At 43.7% G+C, this 12,578-nt stretch overlaps 1 long non-coding RNA gene across 2 annotated transcripts; it reads left to right on the forward strand.

The window, feature by feature from the left end:
- The first annotated feature begins 324 nt into the window (after nt 1-324).
- LOC101432784 (uncharacterized) lies at nt 325-3,763 on the forward strand. Of its 2 annotated transcripts, none has more exons than XR_189225.4 (3): nt 325-573; nt 940-1,028; nt 2,846-3,763. It is a non-coding gene; the product is annotated as an uncharacterized lncRNA (long non-coding RNA). The 2 variants fall into 2 exon arrangements; XR_009180404.2 differs by having other exon boundaries at nt 325-453.
- Nucleotides 3,764-12,578: the final 8,815 nt, after the last annotated feature.

Genomic DNA, 12,578 nt, shown 5'->3' on the forward strand with positions numbered 1-12,578 from the left:
CCGCATGCTAACCCAACCCAAGGTCTGCCTTCTGCCCCCCTACGGGGGCCCCCACAGCCCGGGCCAGGCCGGCCCCTCCCACTGGGCCCTCACCCCATGCCTGGAGCGTGGCGTCCCACCCCTGTTTTCCCTGCTGCCTCTGGGTTCTGGCCTCCCCTCTCCCAGTTGGAGGATACCACCGTGCTGCAGTCAGGGCATAGTCCTGTGCTGCCTCCAGGTCCCTGAAAACTCACTGTCCATCAGGGTGAGACAGATGGGGTGGGGACTGAAGGCCACCACATCCCTAACGGGGCAGTAGGAAAGTCACTCTATTTCACTCAACTCATCAAATCGTTATCGAGAACCAGCACAAGGTGCTGGGATGATAGCACCGCACACGCTGACGAAAACCACTTCACCTTGTGGATGCTGCCGTGGGGGAAACAGAAGAGGACTAGCATAAATAAGTCAGAAGTAAATTAAATAAATAAGTTTTTAAAAAAATTTCAAATACAATGAAGACGTGTGTTAGGCGTAGATAATGCCTTGGAGATGACGAAAATGGGAGGAAGACACGAAGGGCCAGCGTCAGGGGTGCGTTTGCAGTTTCAGATGGGGTGGCAAGGGAAGGTGTTATTGGAAAGGGATATTTGGTTAAAGACCTGGCAGACAAGAGGGGGCAGTGGGCTGTTATCTGGGGCAAGAGCATTGCAGGCAGTGGGAACAGGGGGTGCAAAGGTCCTGAGGTGGACTGTGCTTGGTCCACAGAGGAATGGCAAGGAAGCCGGGGTGACTAGAGCTGAGGGGGGGATAGAGTAAAAAACAGATCACATCAGAGAGGAAATGCAGAGAGGTGGTGGTGGAGGGGAGGCCGGCTAGGGCTTCGTAGACCACTGGAAGGGCTTTACTCTGAGTACACTGAGGGTCCAAGAGCCAGTCACGATTTGATTCTGTTCACAGGTTCCCTCTGATGGCTGAGATGAGAGGACGCTGAAAGAGAAGCAAGGAAGAGATGGGAGCCCAGTCAGGAGGTGGCTGTGATTCTGCAGGTGAGGGATGGTTAGAACATGGGTCAGAAGGGGGAGAGATGGTCAAGGTCCAGACTTAACGGTAGCACTGGCATGACTGCTGGGCCTCCGGACGTGGGGTGTGAGAGAACAAGGGCAGACAAGGTCGTTGCTGGGATTTGGGGCCTATGCAATGGCAAGGACAGAGCTATAAAAAAACAGCAATGTGTAGTGGTGGGAGGAACAGGCTGGGGGAGGCAAGCAGGAGCTCAGGGCTGGATATGAGCATCTCAGATGCCTGGGGAGCAGGAAAAGATAGAAGTCTAGTGATAGATCTCAGAGTCCCGCAGCAAACAGAGGGCACCGAAGGCTCAGGCAGAGTAAGAATGCACACCGAAGATGGAAGAGAGAAGAACTGAAAGGCTGAGCTTGGGGCTTTCCAGCATGAGGAGGCTAGGGAGATGAGGAGGGGCAGGAAAAGATGGAAAAAGGCCTGTATGAGAAGGAAACCCTGTATAAGATGTGCCCTGGAAGGTAGACGCCAAATACGACAAGGACTAAGAATGGTAATTGGTCATAGCAAAGTGGAGGCTTTGTTGAACCCCATGTTCAGTGTGTGTGTGGAGAAAACCCACTCAGTATTATTTGAAGGAGGCTCCCTGACCCTTGCCTTAGAGAGCTAATCACAGTGAGCTCTTCCCCTGGCTATCATGATTGGGTCAAAGATGAGTACGTGCCTGAGTTTTGGCCAATCTCAGCAAGCTCTTTCCCTTGGCCATTGTGACTGGTTCAGAGATGAGCACGTGACTTAAGTCTGGCCAATCACTATGAGCTTTTCCTGACCACAGTGATTGGTTCAGACATAAGCGTTTAGTCCAGGCTGGGCCAATTAGAATTCTCTCTGGATAATTTCTTCTCGAGCTGTCGAGAAAGCTGACTCTTTCCTCACTTGCTAAGGCTTGGGAGGTAAGTCTTGGCCTCTAGCAGACATTCTGTCCATCAGGTGGACTCACCCTTTCTAGGCTAGAGACAGAGACACATCCCTCACCAGAGCATCCGAGAGCCCTCGGGTCTAGCTCTGCCCCAAAGCTCCCTTGGACTTCCACATTTTCTTTTCCAGCCCATAAATGCTCTCTTTTAAGCCAGTTTGAATCAGACTTCTATTTTTTTCACCCAGACGTGTCCTAACTAACCCAAGGAGATTTCTATGAAGTCTGAAGGAGAAACAGTGGGAGGAAAGGAGAGGAAGGGCACAGAGCAAAGTTGATCAGATATGGCTGAAGTGCCACCGGTCATAGGCGCTGGCAAGGAGCGTCTGCTCGTCCTTGCAGTCCTCCAAACGAAACCTTAATAGCTCCCTCCACTCAGCCTCCCGCACCCCCCCCCCCCCCGAGTTCAGGACTATTCTTAGGTGCCTAGAATTGCCAGGGGATACCGGCCTGGGTGAGATCAGACAGGGTCACCCACCCTGTCTCCTTCTGCAGCAGCCTGTGACGCACACCTGAGATCCAGGGCAGGTAGGGTTACGACAAGAGAAGCTGGATGAGGGCATTGGATTCCACCCATGACCCAGGAGGTGGCATCGTGTGGGCAGCCAAAGCTTGGAACTGGGAGTTCCCTCGGAGAGGCTGAAAGCTGAGCGGGGGATTGTCATGGGCTCTGTGAAGGACAAGTCAGTATCTGTGGTGTGCAGGCAGATCAAGGGAGACCAGGGCATGAAAAGCAGTTGCTAAAACAAATGGCCTAATTCTGCCAGATAAAGTTTCTTTCCCCGGAGCTGTTTTTAAAGGGGCAGTCACACACAAATGGCATGTGTCTTAAAGATATCTGTGCATTCATCCCCTAATGCTCCTTTTCAGCTCTGAAGATCCAGTTTGCCACCTTTGGCTCAGTGTGTTGAAAGTTTCTACTGTTCTTCTGGATCTGCAAGCAATAGACTGGTTGTTCAGCTTGCCCCATCTCTTTCCCATACCTGTGTCAAATGCATGAGTCACTCTCGGGAATAGCTCCAACCTTCCCACCCTGCACCCTGACAAAGAGGTAAATTATGCTCCACTGATAATTCTTTGTTCTCTACATGATGCAAAGCAATCAAGAGTTTAGAAAGCCCTGCCACGTCTATGCAACGAATGTTTTGACCTAAATCCCTTCCAAAATTGTTACCTCATGGCTTGATTCTATTTCAGGATTTCTTTTGTTCTCAGAGAAAATCTGTGGTGGATTGAATTGTGTACCCTAGTTTGGAGATGGTCTTGGTCAGCATTCTAGTGGTTATGCATCCATTGTAAATAAGGTCTCCTCAAGATACTACTTCAGTTGAAGTGTGGCCCAACTGAATCAGGCTGGGCTTTAATACAGGTTGCTGAAGTCTTTCATAAGAAGAATGAAAGTCAGACAGAAAGAGAAGCTATGGGGAGCAGCCAGAAGCTGGAAGATCAGTGGAACCCAGAAGAGAAAGGAGAAGATGCTGCCATGTGATGGAAAAGCCAAGCTCCGAGGATCACCAACAGCCAGCCCCAGAGTGCTACTGTCTTTGGGGAGAAAGCCTCATCTGTCCGAAGCCTCAATTTTGAACATCTCCTAGCTTGAAAACCACAAGCTAATAAATTCCCATTGTTGGTATTTGTTTTAGCAGCTGGGAAACCAAAACACTTACCTTTCACAAGGATGCTTTCAGCATCTGTGGTTGAGACTTCCCTCCCTTCATGTACTTTACTCTGACCATTGACTATGAAGGATACCAATTCAATAAACCTCAATAAACCTAATGCCATCCATATGGAATTTGTAGCATTTGATAGAAGTTGAAATGGAATGTATTAATCCTTGTCACTCAGATAATTATAAATAGTTCACGTTACTAGACTAAACATGTTGGAAGGAAGGGTGAATTTAAATTGTTTAAGAGAAGAACTGTTTTAAATACCCTCAAGCACTTTAAAATGTCACACTGCACCTAAACAATTGATTCTAGGTATATGTATATAATTCTTCTATCTTCACAAAGCACATCTCTAAGGATTTCTGGCAGACAGCTGTTGTTTAGCTTACTCTTATTTACCACAATAAAACTATATTTAAAAAACCCATACTTCATCCTCTTCACTAATTTACTTTGGTTTGCTGTTCCATAACTGACCTGAAATGGAATGTCTTACCTCTCAACTTTACCTTTCAGTGAGTTATCTTCTTTGTCTACAAGTGAATTCTTCTTTCTGAATAACATGGAGATGTTTTTTCCAGACTTTCTGTACTTCTTAGGGGTGGGAAACAAATGGCAAGAGAGAAAAAGTGTGCAGGTTCCTAAGGAGACAGGCCTTCCTCTCTGAGAAGTGTAGTTTTTATTCTCTCAACTCTTGTGCTTTTAACTCCATGATCTCTTTGAACATGAGAAGAATCAAGAGTCTGTGGCATGTTGGTTAAGGGAGAGACAGCTGCTGTAAGAGAAAGCTTCATATCTTAGCGGCTTTACCAACTCAAGGATGGCATCTTGCTGGTGTATCAGTCCAAGGCTGGTACTTCTGGTGCGTGGCTCCCCTCCGAGCAGTGATTCAGGGGCCGGGATCCTTTCATCCTGTGGTTTCACCCAACTCAACAAGTGAAACCCAAGATGGTCCCCAGAGTCTTCTCCAAGGCAGCCAACTGAGAAGAGAAAGGCACATGGAGGACTGCATGTGACTCTGTGACCCAGCCCTGGAATTGCCTGCGGCACGTCCACTCGTTCCCCACTGAGCAGAGCAGCCCTGAGGTTGGACCATGGTCCCAGCTCCCTGCAAGGGAGTTTGGGCTACGTAATCTAGTTGTGTGTCCAGGAAGTGGTGTAAACACATGATTGTTTCTGCCGTCTGTGGTCATAGACAAGAGGCTTTTGACTCTAGCAGTAGCCAGGCTTTCCTTCCAAAATGATGCAGGATACTTGTTGGGACAGGCCGCAAGAGTCTGAATAAATTCTGTTAGGAAATTAACTTCATTTATTTGCTGTTCAGTTTTGTTTTTCTGTTTTTATCTCATTGGTTTCTAGGCTAGAATTAAGCATCTTCCATTCTTGGTCTGCAATAATATCTCTTTAATACACACACACACACACACACACACACACATGCAGGTAATAAAGGAAAAGTGCCTATAGTGAAAGAAGCTAACCTGACCCTATTTTCCTATCAATCACCTGAAAATGCCCTGCACCACACCAAAGCATCATGGCAGTTTCGGACAGACTGACTCAGATCTTCTCTGTTCCTAAGACCTGGGTATCGGGCCTCCCCTCATAATTCAGGACACCGAAACTCCCCTAGCCCCACATCTTCTCACTGTGAGCAATTCGTACCTCTGGGCATATGTGGAAACCCCTCTCAAGTTGGCACACAGCACCTGTGAGGTACTGAGCCTCTTTGAAACCAGGGTGCTATTTCCCACCACACGAGAAGCATGAGTCAAGTGAGATATCGAAGGGGGAGCTAGACACGCGCTAGACTAAGTCAACTTGGATCAGCTGTCGTCTGGCCTTTCCTCTCTCAGTTTCCCTGAGAGAACTTGTGAAGGTCTTTGTCAGCACTGTGGGGCTTTCCTAGGGAAGCCATCTCTTCCCCAGCCCCCACCCTGCCCCACACCATCAACGTCCAGCCTCACAGTCCTGCTTTTCATTCAGGCAGAAATCAGAGAGTCTAAGGGCCAGGAGGGAGTAAGAGCGAGACAAAGCCACAATTACCCCCACATGACTGCCTACTAAGAATTCTCGCTGGAGAAAAAGCTTTTCTGTGGTTTGTTTTTGCTAAGCCTGCCCCAAGAACCCAAGAAATAAGGCCTTCCGTCAACAGGACAAACCCAATCTCATTGTTCCTATGTAATTCAACTTCGCTAACCTCCGGCATTTTCTATGCTGCAGCTCTTCTCTTGGGTATTTCCTCGATTCATCAGCAGCTATCCATTCCAGTACTGTAATTCCCATTCATGGAGCCTGTCCAGCCCTAGCATACTTCACACACACACACACACACACACACACACACCTGCCAAGAAAAAAACTCCTGCTTCTAAATGAAGGGTGGGTGGTACAATTTGTTTCCCAGGCTCTGCCTGAGTATATGTTGGAGGAAGGTAAAGATTACTTCCCCCAGCTCTCCTGAACCAAGTTTATGAGAATCAATTATAATCCCCAAATCTTCTCATTCTTAGATAGGCTTAGTTCTTACTTAGTTCTGGTATTTCACTTTGAACCAGTGAGAGAAAAAAAACCCTTTGCATTTGAAAGGCCTCACAACTGTGCCCCAACAAGGGATGATACTCTGGGATAAACCAGCAAGAGCTGTGGCTGTGTCCGTAGTGAGCCTAAGATCAACAGAAGAAATTGCTTGAAGTAGATGCATAAAATTCTTAGAATAATCATGCCCAAGCCCTCTAGAATTCTTTTATGATGACTTTATGTATTCTAGCCTTTTACCTTGGAAGTTTCCAGACTGTTACCCAAATGACTGTGCATTGCTGTTGGGAAGAAGTATAGTAGCCGCACGACGGCTCACACTTGAAAATATCTTTTGAAGGAGTGTTGGGAGACAAAGTCCCACAGATGCTAATTAAAATTCTAGGGAAATATTTCAAGCCAGTTTCAATGGGACACAGATGCAGTAACTTTTCTCACCCTGCTGAAAACGTCAGGGGAAGCTAAATGGTCCAGTGGACCAGATCGGCATAGACTTGAACTAGAATTTGTTTAGTTTAGCCGGATGAATTGAGGTGGGCGGTGGTGCCTGCAGAGCTTAAGTGAGAGGTGTGGTGTGGCGGGGAGGACTGAGGCAGGGGTGCTAAGTCACTGGCAGCAGGGACTGTGGGTTTGGTAAAGGGTGGGGATTGTCTTCAAAGAGATTGCGTGGGATGAGATGTGTTCCCTGCAAGGAATCAAGACCGGAGGTGGAAGATGGTCTGGGTGCTGGAGAAGCCCTTGAGGCAGAAGCTGGGACTAGAGCTGCAGATGGTTCTAAGTCTTGTTTCTCAGCAGGAATCTTCCTTTTCTACTCTCTATTCCACTGGTCCAGAATCTCCCAGAACTTGAGAGCAAAAATCACAAACACAGGAATATTGTAATATTTTTGCAGCAATGGCAAAGAAGATACTCTGTCAATTCTAAGGGACAACAATAGGGGGTATAGGACGGTATGGGATTTTTTCCTTTTGGAGTAAATGGAGAATTGACTGAGTTGCTGACAGCAGATCAAAATGAGAGCCACTGAGTGTCCACTTTGCATGGGCTGTACAAGGCAGGGAAAGCAGAACACAGTGAATCCTGTGGTGCATGATGGACTGTGGTTAACAGAATAAATATGAGAACATTCTCACATAAACTGTAACAAATATATACTACTAATTCAGGGTGTTAATGATAGGGTGGGTTTGGGGAAAAGTATGCTAAATGTGAGATATGGACTACAGGGAGTAGTAATTTTTGTTTTTTTCAATCTGGTTGTGTCATTGCCTTTTTGGTGCATCTCTTTGCTGCGTGGCCTCTCCATGCAGGTCTGGAATGCATGTTTTCTTTTCTTTTTTACCAAGAGGTACCAGGGATCCTCAATGTGGTAAATGGGAGCTCAATTGCTTGAGCCACAGCTGCTTCCTAGTAGTAATATTTTGACGATGCTCTTTCACAACAATGCAAGGTATTGTAACGGGATGATATTTGGGAGCTCTGTATGATGATACACATAGTTTGTTTTGTAAATTCAGTAATTTTGCAGCTTTCTAATTTTCAGGCTATGGATTTTGTAACAGAGCTCATCAGATTGTGAATTTCCTTTGTTTATAATCTCATGATAAGTAGTAAGGCTCAGATAACTCCTTAGCTATAAGCTTTTCTGTCATTTTCATTTTAGGTTCCGTTTAAATATTGCTTAAGCTAACAGTCTAAAAATTGAACTCAGTGAAATTGGGGAAGTTTTCCTCAACTTTGATGGAAATAGTATATTCTTTTCAAAGAATCCTGTAACCATCTCTACAGTTTCTTTGCTTAGAAAACTTGGGTGGTAGACAACCCGTTAACAATTGCATTACTCTCCTGAACATTACCTAATGGGCCCAATGTATACCTCAAGATAAACACAGTATGTTACATCTGAGAAAATTCATTGTCTATTGATTTAAACGATTCAGAAATGTCTATAAAGAAAGAAAATGTAAAAGTAAAAAAATATCTTTCATACAGAAAAAAGACCTACATTAAGATTCTATATTGTTTTAGTTCTAAGGCTACAAATTATATTTTTTCAAAAATACAGATGTATACTTCAGATTTTAGCTGTCCATTGAAAAGTGAGATTTTAGAATAAATTTACAAATATAGCAAAAGATAAAAAAGAAACTATATGTGGAGAACACATATAGTGGTGCTGATTGACCACCAAATTCTGTTTTCCTCTTTATCCATAGCAATACAAGGGCACATACTTTAAAAATTGAGATATAATTGACATACAACAATTTGGACATCCATGTGGATGAAACCGTCATCACAGTCAAGATGGAGAACATACCCATTACTCCCCAAAGGTACCCTGTGCATCTTGCAAACCCCCCCTATCCCTCCCTGCCTCTCCCCACTTCACCAGGTAAGCACAGGTTTTGAGGGATTAGTTTGCATTCACTAGAAATTTATATAAATGGAATCATACAATATGTACTCTTTTTTTTGTCCGGTTTCTTTCACTCAGTGTAATTATTTTGAGAGCCATCCATACTGCTGTGTTTCAAGAGTTCATTCATTTTATTGCTGAGTAGAAGTCCATCATACAGCTATTACACCATTTGTTTAGCCATTCATTTCTGTTTTGGTATCCGTGTAACTTTTTCTTTTAATTTTTTTTTTTATTAGAGAAGTTGTAGGTTTACAGAAAAATCATGCGGAAAGTACAGAGTTCCCATATGCCACCCTCCTGCCCCAACAGTTTTCCCTATTATTAACACTTTGCATTAGTGTGGTACTTTTGTTACAATTGATGAAACATTATCATTATAATTGTACTATTAACTGCAGCCCACAGTTTTCATTAGGGTTCACTGTTTATGTTGTAAAATTCTGTGATTTTTTAAAACTTTTATTCTGGTCACATACATAACTTAAAATTTCCCACTTTAACCACTTTCAAATGCACAGTTCAGTGGTGTTAATTTCATTTACAAGGCTGTGCTACTATCACCACCATCCATTACCAAAACTTTTCCATCACCCTCAACCCTCAACAGAAACTCTGTGCCAATTAAGCATGAATTCCCCATTCATTTTGGTTGTTTCGAAATTTTGCTAGTACAAATAAAGTTACAGTGGACATTCCTGTGTAAGTCTTTGTATGGATATATGCTTTCTTTTCTGTTGGGTAAACATCTAGAAATAGAAAGTCTAGGTTGTAGAGTAGGGGCAAACTTAACTTTTTAAGGAAGAGACACACTGTCTTCCAATTGATTGTACCATTGTACATTCCCACTAGCCATGAATGACAGTTCTAGTTCCTCTATACCTTTGCTAACAATTGATATGGTCAATCTTTTATTTTTAGCTAGTCTAATATGTTGCGGTATCTTGCATTTCCCTAATAATTAATAACGTTGAGCATCTTTTCATGTCCTTATTTGCTATCTGTGTTGTCTTAGCTGTCTGTTCGTATTTTTATCCATTGTTTATGAGTTGTGGTTTTTCATTATTGAGTTTTGAGAGTTCTTTGTATAATTTGGGCTCACAGCCTTTACCAGACATATGCTTTGAAAATATCACTTGGCTTGTGCTTTATTTCTCTTACCAGAGAAGGTGCATACATTCTGTAGCCTCCCTTTTGTCCAGGTATGGCCATGCGGCTGAGTTCTTACTCATGGAATATAAGTGGAAATGAAGCATGCTACTTCTGGATTCAGTTCTTAAAATAGTGCGTGGGCTTCTCCACGTTCTCTTTTATTTCCTTAAGCCCCTGATCCTGCTTGGATCATGTGTGAGAACAGTGTCCTTATTTCAGAACGACCTTGTATAGCAGGATCACTCACCTGTGGGTAGTTACACGATAGAGAAGTAAGCTTTGCTCTTCTTTCAAGCCACTGAATATTGGAGCATCTTTGTTAGCCCTGAGCAAATTAGCTTGTACGCTAACTTAGACCTCAAGGAAGCCGCCCTCATTCCTCCTTCCTTAGGTTGGTCTGAGGATGGCTTCATTTTCCTAGATAGGGCAGTAAAAATTTCTCGAGCCCTTGATAAGGCACTATACTATGGATCGGGTCTACAAAGAGGAATAAAACTCAATCCTTGTTCTTGAGAAACCACTGGTCCAATGAAAATCTTTGGATTTAGGTATATGTCTAGCCAGTCTAACCAAGATATAAACCTGGTTGCACAGCAGCTAAGGAACAAAATTTTTCTGAGCTTAGAGGAACTTGGCTTAAAATAAATTTTTCTTTTGATATTCTGCAGAAAATCACACTAAAATAAAAACAAACTTTGACCCCTCTTGCCTGCCAGATGAAGATGATATCTCCTTGCTAGGTACTTGAAGCCTTGGATTCAGTATAATTCTACCCTTATAAAGTGAAATACTACAATTGGCATTTATTCACATACCTATTTTGTGCCACAGACTCTACTTGACTTAAAGTGATTCAACTAACTTACTTCTCTCAAGGACCTAATTGAAGTTTACAGATGAGGAATCCAAGATTTAGAGAGATTAACTAACTTGCTCCATGTCACAGAGCCAGTAGGGGACAAAGCAAGGCTGGAAACCAGGCCTGCTCCCAAAGTCCGAGGCCCTTCCTGCCACCCTGCTGCTCCCGAGCGAGCAGTTTTGGACCTGGCTTATTCAGAGTGTTGCTTTGGGCTTTCCCTTTTCATGGAAGAAACAATGTCAAACTCAGGCTCTGCTCCCATAGCCTCCTCGGCCTCAGGCATGAGGCCCAGCCTCTCTGACTCAGAACTGGCAAAACTCCCTATTTCTCTATATTCAGGCACTGGCATGCTTGACTTGCTTCCAATCCAGAACCTGCCCTGGGTCTTATAGAACAAAAATCCAGCTTCACTCTGAAAAAGAGATGACAGTACATCTTTGGCATTGATGAAAGAACCTTACAGTATTGCTGTGAACCACAGTCCATAGGTCACACCAGTTGTATTTTTCCCATGCTTCTCTACATTCCCACCACCCTGCCATAGTGATGAACATCTGCTCTAGCTCACAGAAGGACACTCTTGCGTCTGTACCATCAACAATTCTCATTCACTTCTGGACTCGCTGTGTTATTCAGTCCCTAGATTCTTCTTTACCTTTATTTCATGATATTTACAACCCTAGACTGCCCTTTTCAGCCACAATCCCATTTATAAACCATCTGCTACTCACTATAATGTGTTACTATCAACTCTATCCATTTCCACACTTTTACAGTCAATCTTAAAACTTCTACATACTAATATTAAGCATCAGTTGTTCTTCTCAGCCCTCAGGGTTATGGAGAAAGTGTGCCAAGTGTATGCTATGGACCATGGTTGGTGGTAAGAATCTGATGATATTATCTCGTAGTCTGTAACAAATATCCCACCACAGTGTGGTATTTTGGTGAAAGGGTGTTGTATGGGAATTCTATACATGTGCGCAATTGTTTTGTAAGTTGACAATTTCTGTAATAAAAATACATATAAGAAATAATAGGGCGGGTTGGGGGAAAAATACATCAAATGTAAGGCATGGACAATCATTAGTAGTAATACTTTGATGATGCTCTTGCATAGTTTGTAACCAATGTTTCACAACAATGCAAGGTGTCGGTAGAGGGGTGATGTATGGGAGTCCTGTATGATGTTATGCATGTTTGCTTTGTAAGTTCACAGCTTTTACTGTATACTTATTGTTTATGTATGAATAATATACTTCAATAAAAATATATATTAAAAAAAAAGAAAGAAATGACACTTCGTGGCTGAAAAGGAATCCAGAAGCTCTCTCCCCATTTCAGTACAATCTCAAGTCGAGATTTCTGGTGGATGCTCTCAACACCAACTTGGCAAATGGATGAGAGAAATGTATGGCTTCTTACATAGGACTTTGAAACGTATGAAACAGGGGTAAAGGAAAGAGGCTCTTTGGCTTTTCTTTTTGTTCCAGATCAGATAGCGTTGCCTGATTAGTTCCTCCACCATGAATTCACACCACATGTACCCACAGGCCTGCCATTTGCTAAAAGGCCATCAGCTATATTGCTTCCTGCACAACCATTCATATTTTGCCTCACGCCTTCCCTTCTCCACCTCTGTTTCCGGCTCCCTCCTCCCTGCTCACTGAAGTGGCACAAATGCTTGCAAAGAAAATGTGTCAACAGGTGAAATTTATAGGAGTTTCCTGGCCCGCACAGAAATGTGAACCACAAGCATCCCCAGAGGAGATATTTCCTTACCAGGACCGTACTCCCTTGATTCGTTTGCAAGGGCTCTCTCTGGAGAAACCAGTTGTCTTCTTTGTGGGCTCCCATGTGGGAAGGGTGGCTTTGATGAATGCCACTTGGGATTCTTTAGTTGCAGTTACAGAAAACCCAGCCTCAACTAGCTTTGTCAAAAAGAAATTTATCCACTCACAG

The sequence above is a fragment of the Dasypus novemcinctus genome, chromosome 14 (genome assembly GCF_030445035.2).
Source record: "Dasypus novemcinctus isolate mDasNov1 chromosome 14, mDasNov1.1.hap2, whole genome shotgun sequence".
NCBI lineage: Eukaryota > Metazoa > Chordata > Mammalia > Cingulata > Dasypodidae > Dasypus > Dasypus novemcinctus.